This window comes from Schistocerca americana, chromosome 1 (genome assembly GCF_021461395.2).
Source record: "Schistocerca americana isolate TAMUIC-IGC-003095 chromosome 1, iqSchAmer2.1, whole genome shotgun sequence".
In the NCBI taxonomy this organism is placed as follows: Eukaryota; Metazoa; Arthropoda; class Insecta; order Orthoptera; family Acrididae; genus Schistocerca; species Schistocerca americana.
The window spans coordinates 687,087,097-687,102,346 of record NC_060119.1 but is presented as its reverse complement, the minus strand read 5'-3'; the positions used below and the strand labels follow the sequence as shown (position 1 = coordinate 687,102,346).

The following is a 15,250-nucleotide window of genomic DNA, read 5'->3' as shown; positions in this document are numbered from 1 at the left end:
CTCTAACTCGGGACCTTTGCCTTTCGTGGGCAAGTGCTCCACCATCTGAGCTACCCAAGCACGACTCACGCCCCGTCCTCACAGCTTTAATTCTGCCAGTACCTCGTCTCCTACATTCCAAACTTTATAGAAGGTCTCCTGCGAACCTTGCAGAACTAGCACTCTTACGCTAACTACAACACACACACACACACACACACACACACACACACACACACACACACACACCAAGCCCGAGGAAGGACTCGAACCTCCGACAAGAACAGCAAATACCACCACAATTTATTGATATGACTTCGCAAAATGATACTGGTGGAAGAATTTACTAAAAGACTCAACACAACAATCTAATGACATCAGCATTTAATAACACGGCCAAATTTGACAACCATTGCCAACATAATTTGATATAGTGATTTACAAAACTCGATGCTGGAAGAATTTAATAGAATGAGTAAAAAGTTAAACAGCAGCTAGCAGCAAGATATACAGTTCTGACTTAAGATAAGCAACTGTTCGCAAAATGTAATAGAATAATGAGCAAGACAGCGAAAGCAAAAAAGATTTGGTATTACAACTTTAGGAAGCAACTGTTGGCAGAATTTAATAAAATGATCAATAAGTAAAACAGTAACTGCCAATAACTTCAGGAAAGCAACTATTCGCAGAATTTAATAATCTGAGCAGTGAGCAAAACAGCAACTGCTAATAAGATTTACTAATACCACATACGAAAAGCAACTCTCGGCAGAATTAAAAAGGATACATGAACAAATAGTTAAACAATAATTGCCAACCAGTGAAACTTATATTAAAAAAAGAAGCGGCTCGTCACGAATTCCTCTCCTGTGCCAATCCCGTCGTCTCAGAGTAGCACTTGCAACCTACGTCCTCAGTCATTTGCTGGATGTATTCCAATCTCTGTCTTTCGCTACAGTTTTTGCCCTCCACAGCTCCCCTAGTACCATGGAAGTCATTCCCTCATGTCTTAACGGATATCCTATCATCCTGCCCTTCTCCTTATCAGTGTCTTCCACATATTCTTTTCCTCTCCGATTCTGTACGGAACATCTTTCCTTACTTTATCCATACACCTAATTTTCAACAGTCGTCTCTAACATCACATCTCAAATGCTTCGATTCTCTTCTGAACCGATTTTAACACAGTCCATGTTTCACTACCATACAATGCTGTACTCCAGACGTATATTCTCACAAATTTCTTCCTCAAATTAAGGCCTATGTTTGATACTAGTAGATTCTCTTGGCCAGAAATGTACTTTTTGTCATTGCTTGTTCGCGTTTGATGTCCTGCTTACTCCTTCCGTCATTGGTTATTTTACTGCTGAGGCAGCAAAATCCCTTAACTTCATCTGCCTCGTGACCATCAATCCTGATGTTAAGTTACTCGCTGTTCTCATTTCTGCTACTTCTCATGACTTTCGTCTTTCTTCGATTTACTCTCAATCCATATTCTGTACGCATTAGACAGTTCATTCCACTCAGCAGATCGTGTAATTCTTCTTCACTTTCACTGAGGATAGCAACGTCATCAGCGAATCGTATCATTGACATCCTTTCACTTTGAATTGTAATTCCACTCCTGAATCTTTCTGTTATTTCTATCATTGCTTCCTTGATTTACAGATTTAATAGTAGGCGTGAAAGACTAGACCCCTGTCTTACACCCTTTTTAATCCGAGCACTTCTTTCTTGATCGTCCACTCTTATTTTTTCCTCTTGGCTCTTGGACATATTGCATAGTATCCGTCTCTCCCTATAGCTTACCCCTACTTTTCTTATAATTTCGAACATCTTGCACCATTTTACATTGTCGAACGCCTTTCTGAATTTCCACGCCCGACTCGTAGAACGTTATCCTTTCGTTGGTTCTTCGTGCTTTTTCTCATGGTCACCTCCCCCTTGGCAGTCCCCTCCCGGAGATTCGAATGGGTGACTATTCCGAAATCTTTTGCCAATAGAGATCATCATGACACTTTTACAGTTACAGAACACATGTCCTGTGGATACACGTTGTGCGTCTTTAATACAGTGGTTTCCATTGTCTTTCGCATCCTCATGTCGTTGGTCATTGCTGGTTCCTCCGCCTTTAGGGTCAGAGACAAGAGAGTGCCCTGAACCTCTGTCCGCTCGTTCGCCCTGTTTGACAACGCCGTTGGCGGAGTGAGGGTGACTTCTTACGCAGGAAGTAATCCTACTTAGTACAAAATAACAACAATAACTATGCGGAAGTCTTCGCCCGCCAATGAAACAATAATAATTATGCGGAAGTCTTCGGCCGCCAATGCTGACAATCAAACTTTAAGCGGTTGCGGTTTTTTTATTTTTTATTTTTTTACATGATTACATTGACGAAACGTGTACAAATGGGGTTTCTAGTAACAGTGTTACAACAACAAAGGTGGCATTCAAAGAGTAAACAAAAAATAAAAATGTAAATCACTGATGCAATTCCAGCTAAAAAGTTCTTCAATAAACGTAACTGGTTCCACTTAGTGCTTCGCCATCGTTATCTGAAGGGGGAAGCGCCTTTGAAGGGTAGCTGCAACGGAGGCAATCTGCTTCGCTAGTGCCTAAAGGAAAACAGCTATCCTTGCAGTAGCCTGTCTCTTCCTTCTTTCATCGCTGACAAGGCAGGACGTTCAGCCGTAAGTGTGATGCGGCACAGAACATTAACCGCAGCTAGGCACTCCCCAGCTCAGTGGGGGTTAACGAAAGTGCTGCGTAAATAATTTGCGAAGAGCGTACGGTATCTCGGTGTGTGTTCGAGGGCATTGTAAGCATTTTGGAGTAACCACCAGTAATCAAGCTGCTCTTTCTCTCCGTCGCCAAAGATATAGGCGACGGTAATTCCTTTGAACCGTGTAAGCCCATGATATTTTGCGTCGGGAAAGTAAGATTCATCTGGACAGAGCAGGGTCTGATGGTCAATCATATAAGGCGTGACCCGGAGGTAACAAGCCAATATCTTCTGTGTTAGTCGCCAAACTCCGGACGACGATGCGCATATAAAACGATGTTCATCGGTATCCAAGAAGTGACAATCTGGGCAATAAGGTGGGTCTGCCAGTCCAATAGCGTGAAGTCGCTGTCGCGTGTCATATTTTTTATTGGCGATCTGCTACCACTTCGAACGCACCGTAGATGACAGAAAGTTGTGGTGTATCGTTTTCCACACTCTTGGGCAGTGAACTGTAGGGTACTTGTTTTCCACCACGTTATGGGGAACAGCCCGCAGAAGGTTGGTATAAAAATCTTTCGCCTTTGGTGGACGTGTGGCGGGGAGGTTCGAGCTGACATAGCTTTAATCAAGAATGAAGGTCGACACATGGGAGAGCTGTGGTGCGACGTGCGCAACCAACACCGGCGGGACGTGAGAGACTGGCATCAGAAACTGTAGTAAACGACCCGTGGGAGAGGTATGTTGACTTTTCCATCGTTCTCACATGTTGCTCATGTAAAGGGCAGCTGCTCTCGCCCTGACGTTGACCAATCCCAGCCCCCCTTTGTGCACTGGGAGGGTAAGAATGTCGTATCTTACTTTAAATATATGACCTGCGGAAACGTGGTAACTGAAGGCCGCCTGAAGCCGGCGACCTATCTGCAGCGGTAGTGGGAGGACTTGTGCCACGTGGTTGAGTTTTGATGCCACGTAGAGGTTCAGGTATTAAACACGTTGTAGCTGATTCAAGTCTCGGAGCAGGTTCTGTCGCACCATTGCGCGTATGATCCTTAGTAACCGACGGTAGTTTGCTGCAGCTGTTTTACGTACATCCTTCGTGAACGTGATTCCCAAATATCGCAGATCAGAAACTGGTGGAAGGGGAGCGAGGGCTTCCGGTCCGAGACCACACCCAATATCCAACACCGCCGATTTGTTGATGTTCAGAAGAGTGCCTGCGGCCTGTCCGTATCGCTCGATCCAGGTTAGTGCGCTTTGAACTTCGTCATGGGAACGAACCAGCAGTAGCAGGTCGTCAACGTATGTCGTATAGCGAAAGGTGACGTCCCGCAGCATGACGCCAGATAGCCGGTGGTTAAGGCCCTCTAGGAGTGGCTCGAGTGCGATTGCATAAAGGTAGGTAGGAAGGGGACAGCCCTGTCGTAGAGACCTCTTAATGGGTACTGATCCTACCGTCCTTCCATTGACCTGGACGTGTGAGTTGGCTGCGGTCCAAAGACGCCGCAGGGTGTCAATGAGGCCCGGGGGTAATCCCATACGGTCCACCACTCGTAGGAGGAAGTTATGGTGCACTCTATCAAAGGCGCGGTTGAATCCGATGGAGACAATCGCCGCTCTCAGACGGCACGCAGAGGCGATCGCTATTAAGTCCCTGCTGTTACCGGTGGCGATGTTTATGTTGGCTTCTCCCCCCTGCGATGTCTGTTCTGGGGCGAGAATCAGCGGCAAAGTCGTCTTATGCGGCCCGCCATAAATCTGACGAAAATCTTGTAATCGGCGTTCAGCATTGTAAGCGGCCGATAGTCATTAATTGATCGCCCTCCACTGGCTTGTGTACCGGTATGAGAAGTCCTATAAACGCTGGCGGCACAACACAGTCTGGAGACATAAACTCGCAGAACATTATAACCCAGAGAGGCATCATGATGTCACGGAAGGTCCGGTAGAATTCGATGGGAAATCCATCAGACCCAGGAGACTTATTGGCCGCACCTTTGTCCACGGCGTCTTCGACTTCTTTGCGTGAGACTTCCTCTGTTAGTGCATTACGGTAGCCTCGTCGATAGTACGTGTTACCTGCTGTAACACTCCAGTAGTGGTCTCGTCATCTACGGTTCTTTCCTGGTAAAGATGACGAAAATGATCCTCCACCGCCCTTACTATGGTTGCTTGGGTCGTATAGAAGCGACCGTCTTGTGTCCTGAGTTCTGTGATTAAATGTTGGCGATGTCGGCGCAGATCCACCACAACGTGGTGCATAGTGGGTTCCTCTGCAGCCGCTCGGTCGTGCATTCGCGAGCGTACTACGCAACCTTCTATTCGGCGCATCGTCAATGATACTATGTGAGCCTTGATTCTGCTTTGGTCATGTTGTCTCTCCGGGGAAGGGGGGAAGGCGTCGAGGTCCCTGAGCGCCGCGTAGTAAAAATCTTCGTCGGTGGAGGTGCAACATCCGTCGGTGGGAATTGTGTGATCCGACGCTGGAGGCATTCGGAACGAAGGTGACCTTTCTTGCTGCATCGGGAACACGTCTTCGGCTGGCCGTCATAAATAACTATGGCCCGGCACCCTCCTAGGATGTCACGTGTCGTTGGAGGTCAATGTGCACTTGGCGTACTCCATTGAGCACTGGATACTTCTTAAACTGGGTCCATTTTTCAGCCACGTGTTCGTGTACCGTGCCGTAGGGGCGGAGCGCCGCCACAACGTCTGCCGCAGGGAGTTCAAATGGAAGTTCGAATATGCGTATAGTCCACAGTCCCATTCCACAGTCCCATTGCGGCGTGGCCGACCTCGACGTTGCCAACATTTCCGTCTGCGTGGCAGAAGCGGAGTTCTTGTTTCATCTAACGAAGCACCTTGTCGCATGTAGCTTCGTTTATGAGTTTTATATAGACCGTGCTACTGACGATCGAAAAGTGAACGCCGACAATGTCGGTAGCCGGGATCTTGGCTTCCTCTTTCAAAAAGCGTTCGACTTCGAGCACCTTTGGTCGGGTAAAGTCGTTCCGAAATGAGAATTTCAGGGTTGATCTTCTGTATTGATTTGCCATGGTCTTGTATCGATTTCCAACCCAGGATCGAAGATGTTATCATTACTAAACTACGACGCTACCTCTATACCACAGGTAACGTAGGCAAAGCCAATCTAGATATTTCACTTAGGAAGAGTAGACTAAACAGCTGTCCAGCCCAACTACTTTCTTAGTTTAGCTCCACCAGCGCAGCTTATTGATAAGACAGAGCTATTAGTAGCAAATCATCTCTCTGTTCCGGTAGGGCTGCTATTAGTTATATGTACGCCTCGGTTCCGGGATCCAAGATGAACAGACAGAATTACACCACCTTGAGGTTAAGAGACCGCTTGTCCACACAAGGTAAAGAACGATAAATAAAACTTTAAGTACCACGTCCCAATGGTGACATAAAATACATGTGGCTTTGCCACTTTGATCAAGGCCCACATTTAACACGACCTGTCTTGACCTAACGACTCCACTGATACCGTAAGATTAATAACAAACAGCCGGTAAAATACCACTTAAAATAGAAGTACTGAAACTATTCGCTCAATCTGCTGAAATGGAAAAATAGTCTTCCTGAAAATGCTATGATAATCACAAAACTGAGGTGAGCTGCAATTGTTTCCCAGAAAACGAAATACGTCATTGTGTCTAATAAACAATGTTTTTTTAATTGCAGTGAACATTTTATGATATTAATTAATTCGTTCTGCAATATAATGAAAGGGAAAGAAAAGGATAGCTAAGATCCTTGAAGCAGACCTGTGATTGCGTTCTATCTATTTACGAACGGTTTGAATCGTGGCGATGGGAGGAAATTTTTCCCAATGGTATTTGGTCAGCAAAAAGAGGACAAATGGTCATGTATAGTTCTTGGTTACCAGACTTTGCTCCATCGTCCTGCATTAAACTCTAAACCTCTCTTCAGTATCTCATGAAGTGAGGACATATGATACACTGTTGATGGTGATCGGTCGGTCGGATGGAGATGTTAAGCGCAGCATTCTCCCTGGTATGTACATGGTAACGCCTAGTTTCATCCTCCCCCTTCCCTCATCACCGTACAACACAAATGTGGAACATACCATAGACATTCCACTGCAGTCACCTATACTGAATAAATGCACTTCGGACTGGCCAAGCAATTGCGTGTTAATAATGTACTACTATGTGCAGTCAGTTCTGACTATATTTTGAAACATGGCCATTTGGTGGGTTATATAAAATGCTTGAAAATAGCTACACAGAAATGAAAAATATGAAATGAAAGGATAGTCTAGTCCAACCTACAACTAATTACAGTAGGCGGGTTCGAATGGATATAGGTTGTAGGGATTAATGGCTCTGAGCACTAAGGGAGTTAACTACTGTGGTCATCAGTCCCCTAGAACTTAGAACTACTTAAACCTAACTAACCTAAGGACATCACACACATCCATGCCCGAGGCAGGATTCGAACCTGCGACCGGGTTGTAGGGATTGTGCAGAGTTGAAGGAGCTTGCAATAAAATGGGTGTGACTGCTGGCTTACGAAATATCTGTTGTCAGCTCGTTCACCCGACTCTGTTGCCATTCGCTGGACCTCTTGACTATGCCGAACTATGCCTTACTTGGTGTTTGAGGGCCTCTGTATGCGGCGTTGAGGCTATTTACTTGTAGGTGATACGTGACTGCATCGCTTTTTACCTCCAGTTCTCAATTAGTGAGCATGAAATTAGCGGTTTCTCAATGCGTATGACCTCTTAATGGTTTCACAAAAGGGGCTCACTGTGTGCCACTAGCTAAGTTACAAGGATTACATCCAGTATTCATATTCAGATGAGTTTTCTTTCTTCTCGCAACCTTTCGTTATTCGCTCATTATAGTTTCTTCAGTGATAAAATGATACCGTTTTCAATATTTTTAAAATCATAAATGAAGTTCCCGTAATTTTTTGATTTTAGAACCTTTAATGACATTTTCATCTCATTAAATAATAGACAACAAAGACTGATCTTACCCTTTTACACCATGAGATGAAATTTCTTTAAGACAACTTAAGTGAACAAACCCTTATATTTTATCTAATATCGTTTCGTCTTCTCAAAAGCTTGGTATATCAATTTTGTTGGGCTGAATTTACAGTATTATTTTGGCTTCAAGTTCCGAGAAGAAATAGATATTTTTTCTGTAAAACTACAAAATATATTAATTCTTTTTTTTTTTTGCTCATGGGAAAACTTCGTGTTTTAATGACACTCTTTTTCGCTTTAAGGACACTCTTTTGTGTAACCACATCATGTTGTAAATTTGTCCTAACTTTGGTCAACACTGCAGTTGAGCTTCATAATGGCGTTGATTTATACTAGTGTTCTCGTGCCACGAAACCTCTATAAAGGATCTACCAATATTGATAGCTAATACTGACACAGGGGAATGTACACGGTAATAGAAGAAAATCGTTCCAGTAAACATGAGTCCGCAAACGAGCCGTTTGCGAGAGGGTTGCGAATTTGTCATTACAAGCCGCCACTGAGTTCAATATGAAATATCGTCCTAGTCAGTACAAATGTATTTCAAGTGTTAACTTTTCTGCATATAACTGGGCTCAAATTTCACCCATGGCTAGGGACAAGCTTTTCAACGAAAAGTATCGATATGTTTTCAGTTGTATCGAAGGAAGAGTATCGACACCTTGATGTGTTGATACTTTGATAAAAAGATTGCATACTATCAGCTCCACTGTTTCACTCTGTTTTTAAAATTTATCTGTGGTGGAGATAGTCGATTATCACAAGTTTTAAACGGAATAATGCAAGCGTTAAATCAAGCAGTGTTATTAGTTTCGAGGCAGATTAGAATCTATAATAATTTAGAACCTGAAATATGAAATTACAGAAAAAACAATTAAAAAGTTGAATTTAGAGAAAATTACTTTTTTTGAAATAATTCATTCTACCAGCCATTTCGTCACCCTGTCAACAGTATCCAGACACCTATTAGTGGATATTAATAGAGGGCGTGTTAACCCTTCGCCACGTGATGGTTTCAATTCATTGGGGATACTTTCCATGCGGAAAGATGAATGGCAGCCCATTCTTCCTCATGAGCCTAACTCTTGCGAGTCGTTTTCCACTTCTGAGGGCCAGACTCCTTTGATTCCTTTTACTAAAAAAAGGAGACAACAATCAAAAGGCCACTTTTCCTGAAGTCATTCTTGTCAGGCAGCGATAGAAAAAACAGCTGCATTTTCGAATGATGTCTGTAACTTTCTCCACATGCAACTGTAATTGATAGCTGTGTCCTTTCCTGTGCTCTCCATTTCTTGACCATGGAAACAACATACTGCGTACAAGAGTCGTAAAACTACCGTAAACTATCGCAAGTAAGCGTAGTTTTCCCAGGGGTATTGGTCGGTTAAGATCGCTCGTAAAACAGCGTTACTTGTACGTTAGGCGCGTTGCATACCTATGGGGCTTTGCCTCATTTCGTTCGCTTCGTTTTGATATGCGATCAGTGTTTTGCTAGATTTCCCCAGACACCGGAAGCAGTGAATCGTCTAGAAACTGAGTGAGGATATACAGGGTGAGTCACTAACTATTACCACCAAGAAAAACTCCTAAAGTACGATAGGAACTGAAAAGTTTGTGGTACAAAAGTTGCATGGGACAACGGGGACCATAATATTACGTTTATTTTTTGTTGCTAGGTGGGGTCTCTTTAGAGATATAAATGTCAACTTCGTTTTTTAAATGGGATGCTGTAGTTTGGTGCTTATTTGCTGATAGCGGCTATCGAGACGAATCCAGTGATATTAACAGTAAGGTGTTTGAAGGTCAACGAAGGTCACAAAGGTGGCATGACTGTCAAATTACAGAAGGGGTTCGACGTGATGACCATTGGTATCAATGTAGTGATTCGATCTTCTTATCATGGATTGAGTGGTATTCAGTATCAACTCGGCACTTATTGTGCACCTGCTCTGACAATTCTCTCTCGCATATCTTCAGTTGTAGTTGGAACGTCTTTATAAACAATGTCGTTTACGAATCCCGACAAGAAAAAATCCAGAGGCGTCAATTCTGGTGAACGAGCCGGCCACGACACGTCTCCTCCGCCTCCAATCCGACGATTTGGGAATTGTCTCTGCAGCTCATTTCTAGCCAGTGAAAAATGTGCCGGACACCCATCTTGTTGAGACCAAATTCTGTTTCATGTTCCTAAAGGTATTTCTTGCAATAACAGACCTAATATTTCTTGCAGGAATGTGGTGCACTTCCTACCGTTAAGATTTCCTCCGATGAAATAGGGGCCTATAACTCTGTCCTGCAGAATCCCACACCATACATTCACCTACCACGCTTTTTGGTGTGCAGCTTGCCGCAGCCAACATGTATTTCCAGTTGCCCAATAATACATGTTATGCAAATTAACATTTCCATGGTTTGTGATTGTAGCCTCGTAAGTAAATAAAATCAAATCAATAAATATGTCATTTCTCTCAGTCTGAAGTTGAGCCCATCGGTAGAATTAAATGCGACGCATACAATACGTACCAGTTAGTTCTTTGTGGAGACTGATATGGTAAGGATGATATTTATGGCGATGCAATACACGAAAAACACTACTCTGGCTCATGCCTGACTCCCTTGCGATTTGACACGAACTAACACAAGGATCTCGAACCACAGTGGCAAGAATACCAATTTCCGTTTCGTAGTTAGTAGCTTTCCTTTGTCGGATATGTTTCCGCTGCGTTAAAGATCCAGTTGTTCTCAATTTATCATACACATATTTAAATGGACGACGTGTAGGGTGAGTACGTTGAGGATATCTTTCAGCGTAAAGTTTCTAGCTCTCACTGAATTTCGTTGGCATTCTCCGTAAATGAGAAGCATATTGACTTGTTCTTCGAAGGAATACATCATTCACATTCGGCTGATTCGACCATACTAGCCTTACCGTTCCCGTTAGTGTTGTATTGTGAAACCGTCGAATGGTGTTTACATGTCAGTGGCACGTTAGATGGATACACCGTATTCGGCGAATATTTACTACTTGCACGTTGTACGAGAGAGAATTGTCAGAGTCGAAGTGATAAGGAATACCACTCAATCCATGATACGAAGATTGCAGCACTGCATTGATACCAGTGGTCATCACTTCGAACACCTCCTGTAAATGGACGTTCATGCCACCTTTTTGACCCTTGTTCACCTTCAAAGATCTTACTGTTACACATCATTGCATTCGTCTCGATAGCCAGTACCAGAAAATAAGTACCAAACTATAGCATCGCATTAAAAAAAAAAAAAGAGAAAAATAACGATGTTGACCTTCATCTTCCTGACGCGACCCCACCTAGCAACAAAAAACCAACGTCATAACATGGCCCCCGTTGTCCCGTGCAACAGTTGATACTTTCAGAGTTATTCTATGTGGCAATAGTTAGTGACTCACCCTGTATAAAGGGCCTCGTAGTCTACAGAAGATTTTTGTTCTACATAGCTATCCTCCTGTCTCTTACTTAAAAACAGGCCGCATTTATAGCAAAAGTTGTCACTTTTGCTATAAATACGGTCTGTTTTTAAGTACGAGACAGGAGGATAGCTATGTAGAACAAAAATCTTCTGTAGACTACGAGGCCCTTTATACAGGTTTTATTCGAAAATTGTTGATTTGTAACGTGAAAGAGAGGGATGTAGCGAAAATATATAAAGCAATACAGATTTATCACATAGCACAAGAAAACTCAATTTCCACAAAAAAAGGTAACGCAAAACAAAAACAAACACACTTCACTATTTCGTCGAGCATACATACAACAAGTTTCTCTTATTCATAAACAACTTACGCACTTATCAGTAAAAACAGGAATGTCTTTTTATTTATTTATTTATTTATTGGAGTCACCGGTCTTCTGACTGGTTGGATGTGACCCGCCACGAATTCCTCTCCTCTGCCAACCTCTTCATCTCAGAGGAGCACTTGCAACCTACGACCTCAGTTATCTGCTGGATGTATTCCAATCTCTGTCCACCTCTACAGTTTTTGCATCTTCGACTCCCTCTAGTACCATGGAAGTCAGTCCCTGAGGTCTTAACATATGTCTTATCATCCTGTCCCCCCTCCTTGTCAGCGTTATCCACATATTCCTTTCCGATTCTGCCCAGTACCTCCACCCTCCTTACCTAATTAGTCCATCCAATTTTCAACATTCGTCTGTAGCACACCATCTCAAATGCTTCGATTCTCTTCTGTTCCGGTTTTCACGCAGACCATGTTTCACTACCATACAATGCTGTGCTCCAAAATTTCTTCCTCAGTTTAAGACCTATGTTTGATACTAGGAAACTTCCCTTGGCACGTTTTCACAGTGCTAGTCTGCTTTTGTGTCGTCCTTGTTCCGTTCGTCATTGGTTACATTGTAGCCTAGGTATCATAACTCCTTAACTTCCGCTACTTCGTGGCCAATGATAAGTTTCTCGCTGTTCTCATTTCTGCACTTCTCATTATTTTGGTCTTTCTTAGATTTACTCTCAATCCATATTCTGTACTCATTAGACTGTGCATTCCAATCAGCAGATCATGTTATTCTTCTTCACCAGGATAGCAAGTTATCAGCGAATCATATCATTTATACCCTTTCACCTTGAATTTTAATTCCACTCCTGAACCTTTCTTTTATTTCCATCATTGCTTCTTCGATGTACAGATTGAACAGTAGGGGTGAAAGAGTACATCCCTGTCTTATACCCTTTTGAATACGAGCATTTCGTTCTTGGTCGTTCAATCATATTATTCCCGATTGGTCCTTTCACATACACTATGTGATCAAAAGTACCCGGACACCTGGATGAAAACGACTTACAAGTTCGTGGCGCCACCCATCTGTAATGTTGGAGTACAATATGGTGTTGGCCGACCCGTAGCCATGATGACAACTTCCATTCTCGCAGGCATACGTTCAGTCAGGTGCTGGAAGGTTTCCTGGGGAATGGCAGCCCATTCTTCACGGTTTGTTGCACTGAGGAGAGTTATCGATGTTGGTTGGTGAGGCCTGGCACGAAGCCGTTGTTCCAAAACATCCCAAAGGTGTTCTATACGATTCAGGTCAAGATTCTGTACAGGCCAGTCCATTACAGGAATGTTACTGTTGTGTAACCAATCCTCCACAGGGCGTGCATTATGAACAGGTGCTCGATCATGTTGAAAGATTCAATCGCCATCCCCCAACTGCTCTTCAACAGTGGGAAGCAAGGAGGTGCTTAAAACATCAATGTAGGTCTGTGCTCTGATAATGCCACGCAAAACAACAAGGGGTGCAAGCCCAATCTATGAAAAACACGACCACACCATAACACCACCGCCCCCGAATTCTACTGTTGCCACTACACCGGGCATTCGCCATACCCACAAACTGCCATCGGATCGCCACATTGTGTACCGTGATTCGTCACTCCACACGACGTTTTCTCACTCTTCAATCGTCCAGTGTTTAATCTCCTTACACCAAGCGAGGCGTCGTTTGGCCTTTACTGGCGTAATGTGTGGCTTATGAGCAACCGCTCGACCATGAAGTCCAAGCTTTCTTACCTCCCACCTAACTGTCATAGTACTTGCAGTTGATCCTGATGCAGTTTGGAATTCCTGTGTGATGGTCTACATAGATGTCTGCCTATTACACATTACGACCCTCTTCAACTGTCGGCGGTCTGTCAGTCAACAGAGGACGTCGGCCTGTAGGCTTTTGTACTGTACGTGTCCCTGTACTTTTCCACTTCGCTATCACATCGGAAACAGTGGACCTACGGATGTTCAGAAATGTGGAAATGTCGCGTGCAGACGTATGACACAAGAAACACCCAATCACGTGACCACGTTCGAAGTCCTTGAATTGCTCGGAGCGCTCCATTCTGCTCTCTCACGATGTCTAACATCTAATGTCTACTGAGGTCGCTGACAGAGTACCTGGCAGTAGGTGGCAGCACAATGCACGTAATATGAAAAACGAATTTTTTTGTGGGGTGTCCGGATACTTTTGATCATATAGTGTATCGTATATTAACCCTCCCTATAGCTTAGTCTTATTTTTCGCCGAATTTCTAACATCTTAAACCTTTTTAAATTGTTGAACATTTTTTCTGGGTCGACAAATCCTATGAACGTGTTTTGATTTTTCTTCAGTCTTGCTTGTATTATCAACCACAATGTGAGAACTGCCTCTCTGGTGCCTGTATCTTTCCTAAATCCAAGCTGATCGTCATCTAACACATCCATTCTTCTGTATATCATTCTTGACAGCAACTTGGTTGCATGAGCTGTAAAGCTGATTGTGCGATAATTCTCGCACTTGTCAGCTCTTACAATCTTCGGAATTGCGTGGATGATATTTCTCCGTAAGTCAGAGACTATATTGCCAGACTCATTATTCTATACACCAACGTGAATAGTCGTTTTGTTGCCTCTTCCCCTAATGATTTTAAAAATTCTGATGGTACGTTGTCGATCCCTACTGCGTAATTTGATCGTAAGTTCCCCAAAGCCTTCTTGAATTCTTATTCTAATACTGGATCCCCTATCCCTTCTAAATCGATTCTGTTTCCTCTTGTATCACATCAGACAAATCTGCCCTATCCGCTCTCCCCTCAGCATTTAACAATGGAATTCCCGTTGCAGTCGTAATGTTACCACCCTTACATTTAATTTCACCGAAGACCGTTTTGACTTTCCTCTACGCTGAGTCAGTCCTTCCGACAATCGTTTCTTTTTCGATTTCTTCACTTTTTTCATGCAGCATTTTCGTCTTAGCTTTGCTGCACGTCCTGTTTATTTCTTTTCTCAGTGATTTTCATTTCTGTATTCCTGATTTTCCCTGAACATTTTTGTAGTTCCTTCATTCATCGATCATCTGAAGTATTTCTTCTTTTATCCTTGATTTCTTTATACTTACCTCCTTTGTACCTACGTTTTACTTTCCAGCTTCTGTGATTTCCCTTTTTAGAGGTGTCCATTCCTCTTCAAGTGTACTGCCTACTGGGCTGTTCTTTATTGCTGCATCTACAGCCTTAGAGAACTTCAAGCGTATCTCGGCATTCCTTAGTAGTTCCAATCACACTTCTTTGCGTATTCTTTCTTCCTGACTAATCTCTTAAACTTTGGCTTACTGGTGATCACTACTACGTTGTGATCTGAGTGTATATCTGCCCCTGGGTATGTCTTACAACCCAGAGTCTGATTCGGAATCTCTGTCTGACCATGATGTAATCCAACTGAAATCTTCCCCTATCACCGGTCCTTTTCTAGGTATACCTCCTCCTCTTGTGATTCTTGGACAGAATATTCGCTATTACTAGCTGAAATTTATTACAAAACTCAATTAGTTTTTCTCCTCTCTCATTCCTTGTCCAAAGCGCATATTCTCCGGCAACCTTTTGTTCTACTCCTTCCCCTGCAACTACATTCCAGTCCCCCATGTCCATTAGATTTTCATCTCCTTTTGCGTATTGTATTACCCTTTCAATATCCTCATATACTTTCTCTC

The 15,250-nt window shown here is 43.2% G+C and overlaps 1 protein-coding gene across 1 annotated transcript in view; it reads left to right on the top strand.

The window, feature by feature from the left end:
* LOC124544770 (gamma-1-syntrophin) overlaps positions 1-15,250 on the top strand; it is a 788,763-nt gene that overhangs the window by 462,470 nt on the left and 311,043 nt on the right. The gene's annotated exons all lie outside the window — the stretch shown is intronic.